The 21,813-nt window shown below is 37.8% G+C and overlaps 1 protein-coding gene across 3 annotated transcripts in view; it reads left to right on the forward strand.

The window, feature by feature from the left end:
* The window catches only part of LARGE1 (LARGE xylosyl- and glucuronyltransferase 1), a 272,166-nt gene that overhangs the window by 100,913 nt on the left and 149,440 nt on the right, over positions 1-21,813 (forward strand). The window contains exon 1 of one of the 3 annotated variants that reach the window (XM_019292486.1): positions 12,851-12,868. The exons of the other annotated variants lie outside the window; for them this stretch is intronic. The gene's annotated coding sequence lies outside the window, so the exon portion shown is untranslated. Of the gene's footprint in view, positions 1-12,850; positions 12,869-21,813 lie in introns of those variants that run through there. 3 annotated transcript variants of the gene reach the window in all.

Consider the following 21,813-nt stretch of genomic DNA (forward strand, 5'->3'; position numbering starts at 1 on the left):
AGAGTAATTATTCTCTAAGTCTTATCCATTCTTTCCATTTTGTAGATATTTTTCTTCCTTTAAAAAAAAGAAAAAACGGATTAATTATAAGAAGATGGATACTTAACTAAGCTTCAGGCTTCTTGGTGAGTCCTAGCCTGAAGCTAATAAATGTTATCTCTGGCAATTTAAATGTTTTTTTCTTTTAATTGAGTTTTTTTAAAAAGTGGGGATATGTTAAAAAAATTGCATGACAAGGTGATATATAACTGTCATGAATGAATTAAACTCACCCATAGTAAAGCTTCATTATGTACCTATTTTCAATATCAGAAAAATAAAAAAAAGATTGTATCTGTCTATCTCTGTGGGACCAGAAAATCCTTCTCTTTTCTTAGTCTGTAAAATAAGAAAATGTATTAGTAAAATCACAAAAATAGGCAGAAGGAGAAAAGAATGGATATAATTCCTCAAACCTTTAAATATTTTAAACACTCAATTTTTACAGATTTAATAGAATTTAATTTGACTGATGGTGTCTCTTTGGCTAGAAAAAATATCACTTACAGTATTGTCAATCCCAAATGTCCTAATATCCTGTGTTCTGGATCACAAAAATCATGACATTGAATTTTTAGTTTTGTTTCTAAAGCGACTCTGCATCTGTTCTCCTAAAAATAAGTCCTCATTAGTTACCATTTAGGTTATGAATTATTAGATCAGAATTTATAACTAGATAACAATTTCAAGTTTTGCTTTGGCATTCTAAGGAACAAAAAAATCTTCTTGCTATAGAAAAGAAAACCAAGACGCTTTGAGTAACATTTTGCTTCAACGTTCCCATTAATTGAGACTGTAAAAGCTAAGCTGTACTTATAAGGAAGGTACATGGGATTTTCACCTAAATGAATACTGGGATTTTTTTATTTTGTCTGTCTTAAAGTTTTAAGGAAGATTTGTTGAGGAATTATGACATCCCAAGTAGTACCTGAGAGGTGCATCTCATTTTCCTGTTCACTATCTTTACTAGTTACAGCGTGGGAGTGCCGAGGGCTGTTTCTCTCTAACTCCGAGACATAGGAATCCTTAGTTTTCACATGAATAGCCCAGGGCATGGCAGCTTTTGGGAATTTCTATGATAATCCACAGTGCAGCTACCAATGGTCACGCTGCCATGGGGTGGCTCGGTAAGGTTCATGGAACTTGGCCACCTGTGCTTGGGGAAATTTCCTGTGTGTTTACTTAGGAAAAGAGTTGTGAAATGTCTGCTTCCTCTTTGATAGGTTGCCTTCCAGTTAAAATGTGGCAAGAGAAACCCTTATGGATGAAGAGCAGGGAATATGTTTGTTTAGACCTTGCGTGCAGAGGTGGAATAGGTAGTGTAGGGCCTGATCTTGTCAGCAGCAAAAGCTTCAATGAGCTTTCAGTGTACAGTTCTCAGGACCAGTCATAAACTGTGATGGAAGTCATAGGTTAATTGAGTTCAAGACCATTAAGGACATCCCAGTTGTCTGAGCTCGTCTTTCATGGGAAGCTCGTGTAATCATTAGTCATTTTCAGTGACAAAAATGTGCACCTCATTTCTCATTCGAATTTGGCTTCCAGTTGCTGGTTCTTGCTAAATCGTTTTCCATAAGATTAAAGAGCTCTTCTGTTCCTGCTCTTTTCTTCATGTGGAGGAACTAATGTAGTTTAGTCAATTCACTTCTCAGTTTTCTTCTTGCAAGCTGAATGGTTTGATCTCTTTAAATTGTGGGGCATTATCTCTAGTTTTAACTTTTTTTCTGCCTCTCTTCTGAACCCTCTCCAGATTTTCAACACACTTTTAAAAATGCACGTGGCAGAAGTCATACTGGTATGAAATATCATTCTCATCACTACTACAAACAGAGGTGCTACATATATTTATCATTTCCTGCACTTTACTCCCCAATTATACTTCCAAGTACCAAATGACTTACACTCCCAGTTCTTGAAGCTCTTTTTAAAATTATCTGCTTACCTATGCTTGGTAATGCCTTCCATGATCGCTGTTTTCCAGAATGCATGATTCTATTTTATAGATATAGTCTGCATTGTTTGTTCTCAAAAACATTCCTTTGCAGTTGGACGTAATGAACTGCATTTTGTCTGAGTGGGCAAGATTGCCCTGTCTTTAGCACAATTTATGCTATTAACTTTGTGTTGTATGTAAAGTTTTGGGGTTTGTTTGTTTTTTTTTTTTTTTATTTCCAAAGCATCATTAAATGTTAAATAGGAGCCTCCAAAGTACTGAGTACTTTGAGGTCCCAGCAGGTATTCCTGTTTCAGTAACAGACACTTGGTGCTTGCAATCTGGTTAAGTAGACAGGTTTTAGTTCTTAATATAGAATGTTCTGGTATTGTATCTTTTCAACATGAAAATTTGTTACTAGATCAGACACCTTGCAATGCCTTAATATGTTAGTATGTACATCTGTGCATAATCTTTAGTTGCCAACTTTAAATCAGATGAAAAGATAAAATCAGTCTTATAAGATCAATATTAAAAAAGCTGCCTATCTTTAATTATATTCCTATCAATTAATTTTCTATCTTCTGACTTCTGGATTAACTTTTTCATTACTTTAAGTGCACTTAGTGCATTTGGCATCAGCGCAACAAGCCCAAGAGTCATCATGATCATTTTGTTTCCCCTTTTTGAGTACGCACACAGAATAAATACTCAAGTCAATAAAACAGCCTGTCCTTCCTGATAGGTATGATGTAGTGTTCTTGGCTGTTCCTGGCACAAATTCCCTCCTTTATTCTTGAGCACACTGTCTTCCCCTGGTTATTTAGTATGGACCACTGGATAGAAGATATCCTGGTTTACGTTCCTGTTAACAAAAGTCAAGTCTTAAAGTTGTCTGCAGTGCAGCTAATTATATTATGTAAAGTTACAGTGCTTATTGTGTTCAAAATAACAGATTTTCTAAAGTCTCTAAATAAGGAAAAAGGTCACATTCAGTTCATTTAGTCTGCCAAACATGCACTGCTTTCCAAGACTTTGGTTTGTGATGAGTAGACGTATTTCTCATCTTTTCTTGTCAGCATATTAGCTTCCTTCATTGTTTTTAGTCAAGGATCAAAAGCTTTTCTTGAGGGACTACCCTTCTAACTTGAGTCACCTGGCTCCAAGACCCCTTTTGAAATTTTTCTGAAGCCCCATTTTAAGCCTGTGTTGGAGCATCATGGGCTGACTTTACATAAAGAGGCACTGCAGTCCAAAGAACCGAATGTGTGCATATCCTTACACAATAGTTCTACCTTAGTATGGCTAAAATGACACTTCCAACTATGCACCACAATGAGGCTTCACAAGGGAAAAATTACAAACTTTGTAATCTCCTCCCTGTCTTTCTAATTCTCTATTTGTCTGCTTCGTTAATGCAGCTATCATTGAGAACTCAGTGGCTGATTCATAGTTGTCATAGCTCTTAAATAAGCTACACAAATTTAGAAAGGGAGACTGAGACATGTTCAATCTACCTCACACAAACTGTTCTTTCTTCTGTAGTATTGGAGTATGTATGCCTGACTCATCTTTAAAAATGAAATGGAATACCTTTTTAAGCAATAGCTGCTACTTACTGCAGTCAAGTCACTCTTTCAACACCTCCAAAAGGTCTGTCTTAGTTTTCCTTGGGACTTGGACTTTTTCCCTGGAATTTAACTTGTAAAGCCTCTTGTTCTTCTTGTTCCCCACAGACAGGACCATCTGGACATTGTTCTGTTGTAATTGTGGAGAGTAGTATTTTTGTTTGTTAGGATTATGGGATTAGGCTGGCTTTTAAATAAAGTGAAACAGACATCATCTCATTAACATTTATATTACTTTTTTCTTACTTTGGTTGCAGCCAGTAATACTCAAGTGTAAGTTTTGTGATTTAGTAGATTTTGGTGCTGTGAGATATGGCAGCAGATTAATGCAGAGTTTGTCTTTGGCTGGCTTCACAGTGGAAGTGTGGTAAAACTTCATTAGTTCACATACCCTAAACATTTGGATTCTGACACTTTGGAATTCCTCTTTGAAATTTCAGAAATGTGGTTCTCCAGGCAGGGGCTAAGGTGCAGTGGAGATCACTGAGCTCGGGGATGCACAGTCCTTAACTCTGTGCTCTTAGTCCTTCACCAAAATCACTGATGTAAAGGAAATTTCTAGTGTGCCAGGCAAAAAGACACACTTGGAGTCTGCTGCATGACGTAGGCCACAGGATTTTTTTATTGCCTTTTACAAAAACTTGTTCTTGATTTTAAAATACACAGAGACAGAAAATTATTGGTGATTCTTGGTGAGTTAGTTCAGTGGTTCGTTACTTTTCTGCTCAAAATTTGGACCTTGTTTCTGTCTTTTATTTTTGAAAATTCAGTTATCAACCTCTTGTTCCTTTACTGTCTTAAAATTGGAAGAGTCTTCTTGGAGTGAACTTTACTACTTCTCTTAGGTACTAAAGAATATGAGCAAATTGCCTATTAGCCATGCTTTTGCTTATCTGAGTAGATTTCTGTCCTTCAGCAGTTCATTCTGAAATAGCAGTTCATTCTGAAATAGGTTTTCCAGCACCTGGGCCATTCTGTAGGTCTTCACGTAATTCACCTTTATTGAGTTCCTTGTTAAATAAAGATCACCAGAACAGAGCAGTATTCCATATTCTTCATTTATGTATTTTGTATAAATACACATAGGAAAATATTGAAGTGTTTTAATAAAGAATTGAGATTGACAACATTTTTCCATTTAAATGTCCTTTTTAAGAAGCTTACAGTTTTTCATGGACTGTGACCATTAAGGATGCAATTTTACATTTAGATGAAGACTTTTTTTAATTATTTGAGAAAATTGCTTATTTTCCAGGAGAAAATAATCTACCTTGCAAATATGATTCAATTACTGTTTAACCGTAGCAGGAAATAATTTTGTTCTTTGCCCCTATTTTTGCCAATTCTGACTTTAAGAAAGTTACCTACTGAGTTTAAGTTTCTAGCACTTCTTTGCTTAAAAGTATATTTATTTCATGGTGAGGAGGGGACAGGTACAAAGGTTTTGATTTAAATGTTGTAGAGATTGACAAAGGATAGGGGATAAAACAATATGTTATCTGTCTTGTTTGAATTTTTTTTATGTGAGTGGGTGATTTCAACAAGACTTAACTTGAAAACTTCGTATGTGCTATAAATAGGACCTTCCACAAGGGCAGGTGTTCATGATGTTGAAAAAAACCCCATGATTTTAAGCAAATGTTAGGAATGAAGATGAGATGCTGTGCAGGAGTGGAAGGAAGTGACCTGCCACTGTTATTTCAGAATGTTCTGAGAAGGAAAGCTGTTTCAGCAGGAGATCAATTATGAGCGTTTTGGTTATATACTGTAAAACAATTACCTAGAACTGAATTTCAGTGCAAGAGGCGGCTTTGGTATATTGCTATGACTGTTAATTTCAATGCACAGAAGCCAAGAACTTCAGAGTTACAGCAGCTGTGGGAAACATAAGTTGGTAATGTTTACATACACTTCAAAGCATAAATTTCTTAGCATAAACAGCAATGCAAAACACTACATATGTGCAAGTGGGGAGAGCAATGGATACTGTGGGAACCATGGATGAATTTGAATTTCTGGACTTTAAATACAGAGCCCCAAGACTGCACTCACTCACAGCTTCTTTCCCACTGAATATATAAGGTGCAAAATGAGTTATGTCCTGTTCTAAAATACAAGACCCTGATTCTGCATAAACTTAAGTGCTTACATAAATTCAGTCATCTAAATAAGCACACTGCCTGCTGTAACTTCTTCCTCGTGGTTCACATGCATGTACATGTTTACTGGGCTTAGTTACTGGCATCCTAGAAACGATGCAAACCAAGAAATGAAGATGAACATGTTACACAAAGTGCATTTTCTGATGCAGGGCAGCTAGGTTAAGATTCTTGCTGGCTTGTCACGTTGGCTTCAGCTTCCTGAACTCCCCACCTTGAGCAGCAGAGGAGATCAAGGATTCTCTTTGACTGGATACTTTTGCTTTTAGGTAGTAGTTAATACTGGCTAAGAATCAACTTAATTAATTTGATGCTGTCTAAGAGTCTTTATGGCCTGTAAGTCATTTAGGACTGGTGTCTCTGCTATTAGTGGTTGTTGGCTCTATTCATAGCAGTTTGTAATAAAAGGTAATAGGTTTTGAGCTTTTTGCTCTCTCCTTAACCCACTATTCATCCCTTTGTTGCTCAGAGAGTGTGTATTGTAAAATAATGTGTCCACTTGGATTGATTTGCTCTCTGCTAGACATCAGATCTACATATTATTATGTTCATTTCTGACATGTTTTAGAGTGCCATTTGATAAATACACGGACTGATTGTCTTCTAATCCATCAAATCAGACTAACCAGTAATAAATCAGTTCTCTTTTTAAGAACAAGTTTCTTTTGAGAACTTAGTCTGGCCTCTTTGCCTGTATTTGCTGAGCATGGTAATTTAAGAAACAGCTGTGACTGCATGTTGTCTTTTTTTTTTTTAATAAGTATTTTTGTGATTTAGCAAAGACTGAAAGAGACCATATCAGAAAATTGGAAGTTTAACCATTGGTATCAGCGGGTTAGGACTTCCTTCAGAAAATCTTGATGGGTGGTGAGGTGGACGGTTTATTTACTCTTTTATTTTCAAACCTTTAGGGAACTACTTGTCAGTTTTTCTCTACGATTAGCAGGGCTAAGTATATTTTTGCTGTCTTTTAGAACCTGAGGTCCTACGTAACTCTGCTATGGCAGTTGTGAGAGCCTGGAAAACATCACCGGGTGTTGTGAAACTTATGATGTGAGTTTCACATCAGTGCTTACAATGTCTAGATGCTTCACCGTTGTTCCCTGTTAAGACAATTCATTATTATGTGGTTCTTCTGAACGATTGGCAGTGGTTGACACAGGGACTGGGTATGTGTCTGCACTCTCAACTCCACTGCGAATTGAAATGTCATGGATTTGTTCTTAAAGAAGCTTTCAAGGCTCTTCTCAGTGTGCTTCAAAATACAATGATCAAAATCCTTGTAAAAAACATGAGCTAAGGTCACATAAGCTGCCTAGGTGCCTAAATTGCCATCCCTAAGTTAAAGAGGGAGATGAACAGTTTAGATCATCTTCTGTCTCAGTTCCTATGTAACTTCTAGGAGGAGGAGGTTGGCCTAGCTAAATTCAGCACTGCACTGGCAATCTGAAAAAGCCCGTGGCTACCAGCAGCCTTTCTAGCACATCACAAGTGGTTAAGTATCAGAACGGAGGCTGTCTGCTGGACACACTCACACAGACTTTCTCTGCCTTCACAGTGGCCAAGAGGGAGGGACAAAGCCAGGAGAGAGATGCTGCCAGCTCCCCAGTACAGCCAGAATTCTGGATGAGGTCTCCCACCTTTGCCATGGTGGTGGTGCTTTGGCTATGTTCTAACCTTCAGGGATTTGGGAGGAGGAAGCAGTGGAGAGGAGCGCTGAAGCTTGCTGCTTTATAGCAGCTCTAACAGATGTATGGCAACGTGCTGCACTTTGGCAGCAGCCAGCACCAGTGCTATTAGTTGCCAAGACAATTGGCAGCAGATGGCTTTGTCCAATTCTGCCATGAAATTCATTTAAACTAAAGAAGATAGAGTATTGTACTTGCAGCTAATTCATTGCAAGAAAATGAGATTCCTTGTACTCTGATTTTATAAGTTGTAAATTTCACAGGTACTGGTGAGAATCCAGATTATTTCGTAACCTCCTCTCCACAGACCAGCACCACGGTCATGCAAGAGTGAGAAAAGTTCAGTTGTGTTTTTCAGTGATATCAAAGGCAGATTTTCTGTATTTACTACAGCTCCTAGTATAACTTATTAAAGTGGATTGCAGCTGAGGAAATTTTGGACCCACAGTTCTTGATCTGTTTTTTTGTACAACTATGTGTCCAAGTCTTTACTTTGGCAGCTGACCCCATCATCAAAACAATACCACATGGCAGCAGTATATGCCATCTGTGATAACTTTTTAAAATATATTTTTTGCTGCAAAATAGCAAGTGCTTAATGTAGTCTTTCTCCCAGCTTTTCTTCTATACTGATAACCAGTATCATACTCATGCCAGTTTGAACTGCTGGTCTTCATGGAACTTAATGAGAAAAAAAAACAGTAAAAGAAGGACAGCATAGAAGATGTCCAATTTATATATAATTAGTAGTTTTGTTTATAAATAGGTTCATTTAAGTAATAATGCCAGAAATGCCAGAAAGCCATGGTTTTTTTCTGACAGGAGTGATCTTTATCTCGACCATTTATGTCACTGCCTAAAGCCAGGCAATCAGTCTGTGCCTATTTCTTTCTGATAATTGCTCTATTAAAAAAAAAAACAACCAGACCTTCACAAATTAATATAATTGTTGGCCAGTTTCTTTTTAACTTGGGTGAAAATTTGTCCTTATGCGTTCAAAAGCTTGGAAAAAAATCTAAAAACTCAACAAAATATTTTGGAAAAGATACAGTGTGAAGAAAAAAGCAAATCAGTGATTTTGGGTATCCAGTAGTTTTTGTGCTTGGACTAAATGCTGCTAGTATCAAACATAAATCTGTTATTTAAAAAAATGTTTAGAAAGCTAAACCAGCTGAACAGTTTAGAATAACTTTCTACTTTGTGTTAAAATGTAAGTATTATCTAAAGAAGCAAAATTGTGACCATACTATTTTTAAAGTCTTGAAGGCTATTTATTTTGACTAGGAATATGCTTTTCAGTTGTACCCACGTGATTCAGGAGCTGGGGAATTAGGCTCACATGACAAGTTCAAAAGTATCTGAGAGATTTAGGAAGATGAGCACAGCCTATTTGTTCTTGTAACTAATGACTGCCATTCTAAAAATCCCACTCTGTCTCCCAAGCTTAATTTATATGTTAAGTTGCTGGTGATTAAAAAGACTTCTTACAGAAATCTGAAGGAAGGAAAGTGCAAAGTACTGCAGTGGTCTAATGAGTGTGCTTCCTCAGAGCACTTCACCAGCTGACAATCATTTGTATGTTGTACTGGTGAAGCATTTCTAGTGTGGAGGCAACTGCATCAGTAAAAAAACCCTCTCTGTATTGATACAATAAGCTGCTTCCCCACAATGAAATGTACTGCTGGTGAACATGAATTTTTTTCGGGTGTAATTGTATGTACTCACAGTGCTTCCACAAGGATAGCAGTTCAGTCAGGGATTAAACATTTTCATACCCTATTTCATGGCTCAGAAGTCTTTCTGGAAGCTTAGGTATACTGCTGAAAGCCTGAAAAATCCCCTGAACAAGGATTTGGTTGTTAGCTTGTTACCAAAGTAAGAGGACTTTTAATATAAAAATATAAAATGATTACAGATTGTTGCTTTGTTTTGTTTTTAATTTTCCTGATCTCTGCTGGGAAAAAAGAAGGTACTCTAAGGACCTCCTACTGTATTTGGAGCTAGTGAAGTGAACAGGGAATATTTTCATTTTAATTAATATTCTTACTTAAGGAGAAGTTAATGAACTGTTCTTCCAAAAAATCTTTGTGTTAGTGTTTCATATCCACAGTACACCACCACATAAAGTTGTTTCATTTGTGAGGCTGCTTGTTATTCTTCTCTCAAATACAACTTAACTGCTGCATGGTGGCTTTCAATTGGTAGCACAAGAAGTTCTGTCCTGATTCTTAAATTTCTGAGCATGGACAGCCTCAGAGTCACTGTGATGAATGGAGCAGCCTAAAACTAGGCTACATTTATCAAAACTCACACTTAAGAGCTGACTGAAATGCTTTGATCTGTTACCTGCACAAAGCAACTCATCACTAGTAGGACAGGGCACTACCCTCTCTCATTTAGTAAAATAGGAATGAGTGTTCAAATTTCAATTTTGGCAGCATTTTCATTATCAATATAATAGATGTAAAGCAGAAGTTAACATCTTCTAAGTCAAATTGTTGCAATACACATCGAAATAAAAGCTGCATATGGTCAAAACCCTTCAGTAGCAACCATGGGCATAAAGAGGATATTTCTGGTGTGTGGAATTCTCCCACCTCCAACAGCCCTTGCATTTCTTGAGGCTTGTGTGCTTACAGAGCATTGGCAGGTGCCTGCCCATCAGAATGGATTTATAGTAAGTCTTGGGGTTGCATGTTTAAAAGAATATTAAATCTCATGTTCAAGAGAAAAGCTAAGTCTGTTAGGACTTTCTTTTTCAAGCCATTTAAGCAATTTGAATAAGGATAGATGCCTAAAAGTGCACCTACCTGCATTTTCTTTGAAAATCTGCTCCTCTCAGGCTCCTCAGTGACTATTTCTTTTAATGGAATGTGCTTCTAAATCATCTGGGAGATCTTCAAGACCTTATTTTTTTACAAAATAGTAGAAAGACATAAAAAAATAATATTCCAGATAATAGAATTTCATTGTAAAGTACCAATATGGGGGATTTTTAAAATTCAATAATAATCGTCTTCTCCCTTACCTAAATGAAAACAATAATTATGAGTGCTTTTCTATCTCATTATTCTTCCATCTCCCAGTCTACACTGGAATTAGGAACGAGAAACAAGAAAAAAAAAAAGGAAATTAAAATTTTTCTGATTGCTAGACTTTTCTTGACAGCTGGGGAATAAATTAATTTCAAATTAAGATAAAAATATAGGTTTGGCAGAACAAGCTGTTCTGAAAGAGAGTTCTCAATCACTGTCTTAATAATTTTGGCCTACTAGATGCGTGGTAGGATTCTCCCTCATCTGAATTATAAAGGGAGTCACCACTGCTTTTACTGAAGTTAGTAATTTTCTCTCAAAGGAAGTGCTGATGGGTATGTCACTGCTAATGGAGAATTGCTTTTCTATAAATATATCCATTGGTTTCGATTTATTTCTCATACCTCTGAGTAAGTCAACATTACAGAAACTTGAGGTTTTCTAGTTTTCTAGGATTTCATTGTCCCCCGAAACTAGGATAGATGAGTTTAGTAATATATGTGCTCTTTAGTTTTCCTTAAAATTGAGTGGTCTGAACTGTTTGTGTGCTCTTTTTTTCCCCCCAACAAATTAACCAGAAGTCTACCAGATGTTTTTCCTTAGTAAAATTGAAATTAAGGTCAGCATCTGCTATGCTTGTCTCAAACTCAATAGGTATTTTTGACATCTTTATCTTAACCACTCCACTTCTGGGTTTTCGTTATGCTTTTTTTTTTCTGGTTCATGTTCTCTCTTCTAAATTGGATTTGTGCCTCCTTCTTGCCCTTTCCATTTTACAAAGCAAGATATGAAATGTGACCTCAAGTTACTGATTTTCATGTTTCTCGGAGCAGCGCTTCACGGCTCTCTGCATACTCCATTGCACTAACAGTTTAAGCTCTTTTTCCAGAAGACATACATAAACCCATCACTGTACCGTGCCCTGGGTTCAAAATTCTCCAAGCACTGAAATTCAATCAGGATGCACTCATTGTGATTTATTGGTAGCTTTATTGGTGGTCAAAAAGGGAACAATTTGCAGAGTGCCCTTTATGCTGCCCTTGTGGCACAGGAGGGGAGTGTTCATACACCACTCTGAAATGCCATTGCCTCACCCGTCCTAACCTGCAGTGCTCATGGAGCCATCATGTTACTGCCTTTCCAGAGATGTTGCAGCTGAACTGATAGCAATTCCAGATGGACTTTTTCTTTCCCCTCTAGAGGCCTTTAATAGACATGCATATACCATACATGCAGCAGTCCCATAGGCTCCATAATGTCCTGTGTGGGACCCTAGTGGATCAGTTCCCTAGAGATATGGAAGTCATCAATCACGAATTTTTCTCCATTTCTTCCTGATCAATTTTTTATTGTTCCCAGTGGCATAAACTAGCTTCACTTGTCATGCATCATATTTTCTAAGACTTGCAAGTGGCGGCTCTGCTGTGACTGTACTCCAAGCATTCCTTCTCTTTCTTGAGCTGCAGAAATTTGAGTCATTAGAATAATTCTGCTTTTGGTCCCAGCGTAGCCTTGGAGAGGCTTGGAGAGCAGCCCTGCTGAGGAAAGATGTGCCCCACTGTTATTGAAAGGATGTAACTGAAGGCAGATTCTCTGAGGCTCTGCCCCAGCTTATTTAGGAAGTTCATACTCACTGCTTGTGCTTCTACTCTTTCTCCTAAGCAGCCTACTGCATTTCCTTCCTGCATATGTTTGTAACCTTCGTGAGGCTGTGCTAAAACCAATATTTAAGTAGTCTGCATTAAAAATAGTCCTTTCTTTATGGTGGTGGGAAAAGAGATTTCTTAAGCACGTGTATCATGGCACTGCAGTTTGTCAGGCAAGTGCCCTGCAAACTGGAACCGTTGTTAGGGTTTGCATCTCTCCTGCTGGTACATGCAGGAGCGCTCTGTGCTTTTACTTGTGCTGTACGCACGTGAGGCAAATGAAAGCAGAAGTACTTCTGGTATTTCCTAACTTATACTTGCTTATACTTGAAATTCGTGTATTCATTCCACTTTGTACTTTTAGGTATGGCATGGCGTAGTATGGTATCGCTGTGTTATGGTATGTGGAGGAGCAAGAGATACATGCATTATTAGGATTTAATTTGTTCCCTTTCTGGCCAGGGATTTTACCTGTGGCAGTAGCATAAGCTACATTCCTGTTCCCTAAAGCAGTACATGTTCCTTTTCTTTCAGCCATGCAGCTCCAATTCTGAGCATTCTGGAACACAACAACATTTTCCTTACCATCCTTCATCTACACATATCTTGAGAATTTGGTTATATATCTCTGTTAAAGAGAAAATGAGTGAACAGCCTGCAGAGCACTAGCAAATAATCCTGGCTAGTTTTATCCGTGAGCATGATTCTTGTCAGTTGAAGCTATGCAGAAGTGAGTGTTGGTAAGTAAAAGAGATTTGTTTTGATTGGGTTTTCTTACCAATTTCTCTTACAAGTAGACTGTCATTAGTAGGTTGAAAATAATTTTGGCTGCTTCATCTTAAAACCTGTAGCTGCAGTTCTTGGTCATATCTGTAGCTCAGTGCCAACTTTAGAGTTACGTTATCGAACTAAAAGCAAATAGGGAAAGAAAAAAGAAATGTAAAATAAGTGTTAACAGTACCTCTGTGGTGTCTACTTTACAGGTTTTATGGTAAAATGCATTTCCTGTAATTGTTTTTTTTTTTTTGCTGTGGTGAGTACAAACCAGCCAGGATTAAGAAAGGAAACAAGCATTCCTGAGTTGACAGAACAGCCTGAAAAGCCATTCCACAACAAATACAGGAACATTTTGAGCCATAACTGTTTCAAAATGTGTTTGGTGACTGCTAGTAATAGACTCTCCAGAAAAAAAAAAAATTACTCCCACCTTCTACAGCCATAGTGTCACTGGGAATTGTGCCCACTTGAACAAGTACTGAATTTTGCACAATGTCTTAGAATATTTGAAAGTGAAGGCTGAAGCTGTTCTGTTTTAGGTTGCATTTATAGATGAATTTCTATCTAATTTAGAGAGTCCTCACCTATATTAGATGCTTTATATCTTGAATACTTCTGTCACTTCATCCCCTACTTAATTACTTTCATTCTTCCCTAATTGAGTTTAGGGTAATAACTTTGATAACTCAGACACCATCTGGCATGAGAATACAGATTTCACAAGAATAAAGCAGCAAATTGCACTTGAAGTTCAGCAATATTTCTTCCCTTTCTCTTTTTAAGAGAAATAATCAAAACCAGGCATGAAAATATTGTCATTTCACAGTTTTCAAAGAATCTTGAGCCATACCAAATCCAGTGATGTGTGCCTTAGAATTCCTCACAGATGCTCATTCTGTTAAATACAAAAAATAATAACATGGTTGTAGCTATGTGACTGAGGCTTGAAATTAAGCTTATTTTCACATCTCTTGTGTGCAGCTGATAAAAGCCAGTTGGTTAGATTAGATATACCTGGACTGCTCAGTTTGGAAGGTATGAGTTCATTACATAGGCATTTTACACTGGTTAATCCATAGAGCAGGATCAGCATCAGCCTATTACGAGGGATTACAGTCTGCACAGCCACACAGAGGATGGAGATAGAATTTGTAGAAATTTCAAAATGGAGAAAGGAACTGGGGAATGCTGGCCTCTGAAATCAAGGCATTAAGGATCATCAGGACCTGATTATGAGCCAGATGCAAAATGCTTGAACAAGAGAAGTAGAAAAAGGTGGTGGTGGTGAATCAAAAAGGGAAAAGGCACAGCTGTGAAATTAAATACGTGGTAATTTATATCTAACAGATTTGGAGGTTTATATGCTTGGCAGAATTAAACTTCAGCTTTGTAAGCACCATAGTGTGACAGAGTAGAAATTACAGCATTTTACCTTTATTTGAGCATTTTTTCCTGCAATCTGGACACCTTTTGAGTGCTCAGTATGGAGAAGGAGAGAACCCCATTATGTGTACTGGGGAGAGATCAGTGGAAATAACGTTTTTCAGTGCAAAACTTTGCCTGCAAAACCCTCTCAAAGATAATTCCAACAAAAATAAACAAGCCCTCAATAATTCAAATTGATGATAAATACTTGTTAATTTTGTGTATTTATTTATCAGGTACAATTCTGTAGTCTTGAAAGTTCTGCTGAAGATTACTACAGGGTTTTTAGGCTCCTTTAAATGCCTGACAACTCTGAGGTTTGTCTTCATTCTCTTTAGGGTGAATTGGTGGCTGCACCATAGCTGTCACAAACTTGTCACAGGTGGTGGCCCTTCACTTACCCATCCTACCTGACATACCTGCTGTCATGGTAAAGCACAAGGCATTTGAACAGTCCTAATTAAAATTTTGCATTGCTAGTTCAAAGTGTTCAAAAGGCATAATTTACTATATCTAAAATGATAAGTTTTTAAGAGCTTTGTCTTCTGTTTTTTCATGATAGGTGATGTTTCCTCAGCTTCTGCTGCAGGGATGAAAATAAGATCTTACTGCAAAAGAAACAAGCAAATAGCACCGATATTTTCTCATGTGGCTCCAAAATTTGACTTTTCAATAAATCTAAAATATTGCAAGACTTTAAATACAGTTTTAATACAACTTTCCCTGATGATTGGATGCAGTCAGATTATTCAGGAAAAGAAAGAATAGCATTGTCTGATGGAATTCACAATAAATATTTGTGCTCATCAAATAAGAAACCAAATCATTTCCATAGAAGTTGCTAGTATAAGGTGCTAGTATGAATTTTAAATATATACCTGCTGAAGTTACAGTTTCTCAGAAGAGGAGAGACTGTCTCTCCAAACATAAGAAATCATATTCAAATATCCTGTCTGTTGGAATTTTACCATAAGGGACAAGATACATATTATATAATGTTAGAAATACAGGATTTTCTTCAGGGGAAGGCATAAAGTCAGGGCTGGTATAACTCAATATCTGTACTGTTTTAATGATAGTTAAGACCAGAACAAGGCATAATTTAGAAATCAGACTTGATACTAATAGGACAATAAAGTGTTCCGAGTCCATTGCCCGCTTCAGTTTTTCCTGGGTAGATGGTCATATTTTAGAAGGGAGAAGTCCATGGTTCCTTATTTTCCATAAGGGTACATGTATTGCAGCAGCCTGTTCTTAGAGGGAAAAGAAAGGTGATGGATATAATGATCTTTAACATTCACTCTTCTACTTTATGCTATGTCGGTTCTTAACAGCTGATTCCTATGTCTAGATTAGGTCAAATATATATGGAATATATAACTAAAAATAATGACTGAGATCCTTCCCTTTTCCTAAGATGGAAGCAGATGAGAAAGGAAGCCACCTTCTTCTCTCTCCCTCTTTTTTTTTTCCTCCCTCGTGTTGTTGTTTCTTCTTTTGCTTGACCTTTAAAGGACTTTTACAGTTGCAGCATTTTTGTTAAGTAGCTGATGGCTTTTTCCATGTCTGATTGTTCTTTAGGCATAAGTTATGTTAATTTGGGGTTTTTCAATATGAAACAATTTTGGTCAAGTCTCTGTCTATTCTGCTGAGATGTTAGGGTAAAAGATATTTCAAATGGTAGAAGTGAATAAACCTATAATTAAACAAACAAAGGAAGATGGATAGATATTTTTAGTGAAGATCTGTTCAGGACAGATTGAAGATCTGTAAAGGACAGTTGTAAGACTGTAATTCACCTCTAGACACAACACAATACAGTAATTTTTGTAAATGCCTCCACCTTCATCTTCCCTTTACTCCAACACAAAAACTTGCCACAGACATCAATTGTTCACAGTATACATCAGTGTAGAAAACCAATGGCTTTTGGCCCTGCATCCAGTCTACCTAACAAAAGCATCCTTAAAAATCCCACATTGTCTGTACTTACTAAAGAGGTCTCGTGCAGCATATTTTGAGGAGAACACCTGGAGGTAATGAAAACTTAAGAATGTAGAGATCTATCTGAGAATAAAAGAAGGGGAAATGTTTACTTAAAGACATGCAGATCCTGTCAATATTGAGCACTGCTGCTCTAATTGAGTAAATAAGGATGTCAGTGGGGCTTAACCTCAGTGTTGCCACACACAAGAGTAGGCTTATTTAGAAATGTAGTTTAGGATCCTAAGCATACATGGAGATGTTTCTGTGCACCACAGCAGAAATGTGAATTAGTCTCAAAGATACCCCTCCTCTGTTACAAGACAAACCCTTAGTAAGGAGAACATCTAAGTCTTGTTCCCAGTTTGTTGTTTTTAACCTTAATAAACTTTTGGCTGCTTGAAAATGAAAAATTTCCTTTGCTTGCTTCACAGGAAGCTCAGCAGGTTTGTGATGGGGCACAGGGGACATGGCCCACATTCTGACCTAAAACAGTACAGCACTGGGTATATTTGTGGTGCAAGATAAAAATGACACCACCATGCTCCGTGCTGTTGTATGCATGCACATACCATGCAGTGTTAGACCTATGCTTGTTTTCATCACAGTCACCAAGTGTTGTCTTTTGCTGACTTGAAACAGGATTATGTTTCTGATATGCTGTCTTCACTTTTGTAACAAAACAAGAATATAATAAAAAAGAGTAATTTCTTCATGTATTATAGGAAACCTAGGTCTCTGATAGAAATTAAATCTGTGTCTACCTGATATAGCTATCAGATATATCTGATAAAAAATCAGTTCTTACAAACTTACTCTATCTTTGTAGAAGGAGCATTTGTAATATATTAAAGCTAAATACTTTTTAAAAGGTAAATGTTGAGTAAGTTAATGGAAAAAAGAGGTTCCATATTACATGTCAATGGAGTCTGATCACCAAAAATATGATTGTAGTCCTGGAGTAGATATTTTGCCACACTGAAGCTAATTCTGAAAGCACTGTTGACTTCCATGAACAACTCATTGCTATTTAATATAATTTTAACTTTTGCAAATAGTCTAACTAGTTGCCCTTAACTAACTTATGTACTGTTGTTGTAGGGGTATTTCTTCTGCCATGACTTATTTTTACATCTACTATTTTAAAATGATGTGTGTTTCATTTCTGATGTCATAGCCATGACATGTAACCTACCATCTGTATCACTGCTGAGCTCTTTCTTTCCTCTGCAAAGTGTGTTAGCAGTTTTGCTGTATATACTACATGACGATCTGGTATGACATTTTTCTTCATGAGGAGGACAGGAAACTAACTCCTGAGTTATTTTATCTCTTGTCATAAGTGAAGATAAATGTCATAACACTGATCAGCCTTCATGTGTCCTGAATATGCAGTTATTTGCATTTTGCCTTCACTTTTCTTTGGGACTGAAGTGTCTGAAGTGACAGGTGCAGCAAATGAAGTGCTGAGAATGTGTGGGGAGAAAAAAAGACTCAATACTGAAAGATATTAATAACTTTTGTGATGTTACGTCATCAGAGGAATAACACTGATGTCTGCCTGTTTAATCTTCAGATACATTTACAAAGAAGAACAATCACTGATTTGAAAATTTGTTCTTTGCTGCTTGACTTTATATGTGTGCTCCTGGCTGTTGTTGGTTTGAGCTCTATGAGATTTGAAGGTTTTTACAGATCTTGGTACTGCTAAGGAAGAAATGCTGTGGTGCAGAATTTGGATTTTTTTTACTTACTTATTTATCCTTGAACAAGCCTTGATGTTCAGTCAGTATTCAGACAGTCTCATTTTTCAGCAGCCTCAATCAAAATACCAGCACATGGTTCTCTGATGGCATCTCTGTGCTAAGGGAGATTAAGGGATATAACAAGCTTTTGAGCAGGTTTCAGCATCACCAACCAGCCTGAACTAATACTGCAGCATTTCTGTATATGTGCTGAAAGTCCACTTTTGAGATTGTGTGTAACACTGCTAACAGGTGACTTCCAGCAAGGCACACAAATTTTGCTATTAACTAAATTTTAAACTGTTAGTTGAAAGAGAGTGACTTTCCTAGAGGCTGACCACCTGCATTCCCTTAGACCTCCCTTTTTCAACCCATCTCCTATGTTTATATAAAGCCAAACTTTTGCTTTACTTTTTGCTTTACATTTTTTATAACCAAATAAGCAGATCTTTTGCTTTACCGTTTATTGTTGTTTGATTAAAAAACCATTCAGGTCTGTTGATATTAAGCCTACGATGGACTCAAACCAAAGTGATATGGCGGCTACATGGAGGCACAGATAGTTTTGTTACAGATTCCATAAAGATCTTCCCAATGCTTTTTCGTGTTTCCTTATCCCTTAAGGGACCGTGCCTCTGAACTTCTTGGGTATTAACCAGATCTGGGCATGCCTTGTCTGTCATGGAATTATGAAAACATCGGGGACTGAACAGATAAATGTAATCTACACGTTGTGTGTGTTTATCTGTATTTTTGACACTACAGTTAATCAGGGGGCATGGCTGTTACTGATGACAAAGTATCACATTCAGGAGATGAAATTCTTGTCTGGAGGAAGTAAGATGGGAAAAAGCTTAGCAGAGAATCACATAACGAGACTGAATTTTCCTCCACATCTGGAGGTCACTGGGAACTAATGGACCAAATCTGTCCACTGGAGTTTCCACGTGTCTTTTAAGGTGACCAGGCTACCTTGTCACAGACCTGTTGTTGCCCATTTTTTACATTGTAAGCAAGCTAAGGTAAGTGTTTAGAGGAATATGCAAAGCTGTCTTTTGTATTATTCTGGTTGAAATGAATTGTTGCATTTTTCCTCTTCTGCAGGGTTATGAATGTTTTCCACTGTAGCTTGTAGATGCCAGTGTGTGCAAGTGCATTTCTTCTGAATGGTTGGCCGGATGAGGATAAGGAAGGGTATGCAAAGCAGACTCTCTTGCCCAGGTTCCCCAAATCCAAGAGCTGTACAATCAGGAAATGCATTATAACATCCATTGTTGCTTCAGCAGGGAAAGCGTGCTTTACATATGCAAATACTGCTCAGAAGTTTAACTTAATAATTATCAGCTGGAGTCTCTATTGATGAGCAGCTGAGGCTAATCATCAGCAACAGAATGGGAATTAACTGCTACTAGGCTTGCATTGAGCATGCTTGTCTCTAGCTTGTGGTTACTGTGGCAATTGTAGAAACATAGATATATATATTTTCTAAGCTTATATAAACTTATTTCTTGTACTTTCTGTCCTTGTAAAAAACACTGTAAAGTGCTGTATTTTAGGCTTTTCCCCTTCCTATCTCTTCCACAGTTTATTACTGAGCAGGAGCCAATATAGAATAGCTCCAGTCTTTTACGTCCCACTGCCATGAATGATAGTCACAGTACCATGTACAGCTGCAGTGACACATTTGGACACATGCTTTACCTCAGAGAGCTGTAATGGCTGCCTGCTGCTGATTATGTATTCTGCTATATCAGGGCCAGTAGTCACCTTAACACAAAGCTCACATCTGAACAGAGAGGAATACCTGGGTGTAAAATATCCAAATGGTTAATAAAAGAGGAGATGCTGCTTCTCCATAGGAAAAATTTCAGATTAACGAATCCCATTGTTTTCCCTCCCACTCCTACTGTACACCAGGGAAATTCAGCTGGCTACAAATACTTACCCTGCAGATATCATTCATATGCCTTTTCCTAAGTGTGCTTTATTATTCACATCACACTCCTACAGGCCCTCCACAGCTTCCCTTCTAATTATTCCCTGCTTGCCCATTCCTATGAATAACCAGTGGCATTCACCCACATTTTGCCGTTTAAAGCATTTAGTAGTCCGTCCTACTATGAATTGGATTTCTCATTTTCCAGGAGGTGCCACAATTTATTTAAATTCATCCAGATTGAAACTCTAAAGATTTATAATTGAGTTGGAGAAGGTTTCAGCCTCAGGGCACAGGCACCCACTAGGCAGTGGTTTGTCTCTACCCCCATAGTGGAGGTGGTGGAGGGGAGTGCTTCAGGGCAGAGGTAATTGGGCTGGCTCAGACCAGCTTAAGCTGAGTTGGATGTGTTGCACTGCAGGAGATGAGAAGCACTGTGTGACCCTCTGGGTCAGCTTAAGCTGTGGGAATGGTAACCTCTAACTGAACGGTGATTTGTGTCTGTCCCTGATCTAGAAGGGCTCATTTATTTGTACCCCAAGTTAATAGTGCTAATTGTGATGAGGTTGTTTATGACAAAAAGTCACTGCTAAGGGATGGCCAGTCATCACCTCTGTAGAAAAGTGTGTTTGCCAAAAATCCTTCAAGCAACACCTCAGAGTTTGGTAGCATGGTCAGAGGACAGAAGGGGCATTGACCCTCTCCTCCTGTTATGGGATGCTCTGTAGTGTACTTGCTGAGTGTTGTTGTTGTTGATTTCCCTGCAATACCCCTTCAGGATCTGAACATGTGAACAGTTCAGGCTGTCACATTGGCAGTCTTGACCTGCTTGCAAAGCTTTTGAAAAGAAAGAGAATACCCGTCTACCTTTGGGGAGAAGGAGTTTCCTTTTCTCCTCTTTCTCCTCCGCTTCCCAACTGCTAAAGAAGTGGTTTGCCAAAAAAAGTCAACATCTTTACAGGAATGGGACTTGGAGAAAATAACAATTTGTCAAGAGCACAGATGGCTTATTTAGAATCTAATAGGTATTAAGACATTATTTTCCTCAGGCTTTACTCCTGATATTGATAATGTGTTATCTTTGCCAAGTTCCCCTCTCGATAATACGTTATCTTCGTCAAGCCAAGTCCCTGATAAAATCTTTTTTCCCTCAGTGCTCACTCTGATAAGATACTATTTTCTTACATCTCCACTGCCAGTGGAAAGGAGGGAAATGTTATTTTTAGTCCTTTTCTTGAAGAGGCATATATATTGCCAAGGCAATGCAAAACAGGGAAAGACAATGAGATGAACAAAAAAAGTTATTGTATTCTAGGCAAGGAAATGAACAAATATTTTAAGACTTATGGGCCCTTGTTTTGAATATGCTAATGAGTCAACATTCATAATTAGCTAATGAGCCAATATTTCTTTTGAAAAAAGCTTACTATTAAAAAAAGCCACATCTGTTTCCAAGAAGGATGTTTATGTTTAGATTTTCTTGCCCTGTTTCTTCCTGCATTCTGTTGCTATGTGCTTTGTTGCAGGGATGTCTCCTGCAACATGCTTTAGACAGCGAGGCCCGTGGAAAGAAATAGGGAGGGATTCTTGATAGATGTTTTAGAGATCTTTATTTTCCAGCCACATGGCCGGGGTCCTGCTGAAGAGCTGAACAATCACGGGACAAGTAGGGTCCTCCCCCCACAGGGGAACACAAAACAACCAATGGGGAGCGGGATTGACCAGGGAGTAGGTATACCCCGTAGGCCATGCCTCTACTCCAGGGGAGGAGGACCCCACGCAAGGGGGGAGGAATCCCAGAAGTGCTTTTTCTTTACCT

The sequence above is a fragment of the Corvus cornix genome, chromosome 1A, assembly GCF_000738735.6.
Source record: "Corvus cornix cornix isolate S_Up_H32 chromosome 1A, ASM73873v5, whole genome shotgun sequence".
Classification (NCBI taxonomy): domain Eukaryota; kingdom Metazoa; phylum Chordata; class Aves; order Passeriformes; family Corvidae; genus Corvus; species Corvus cornix.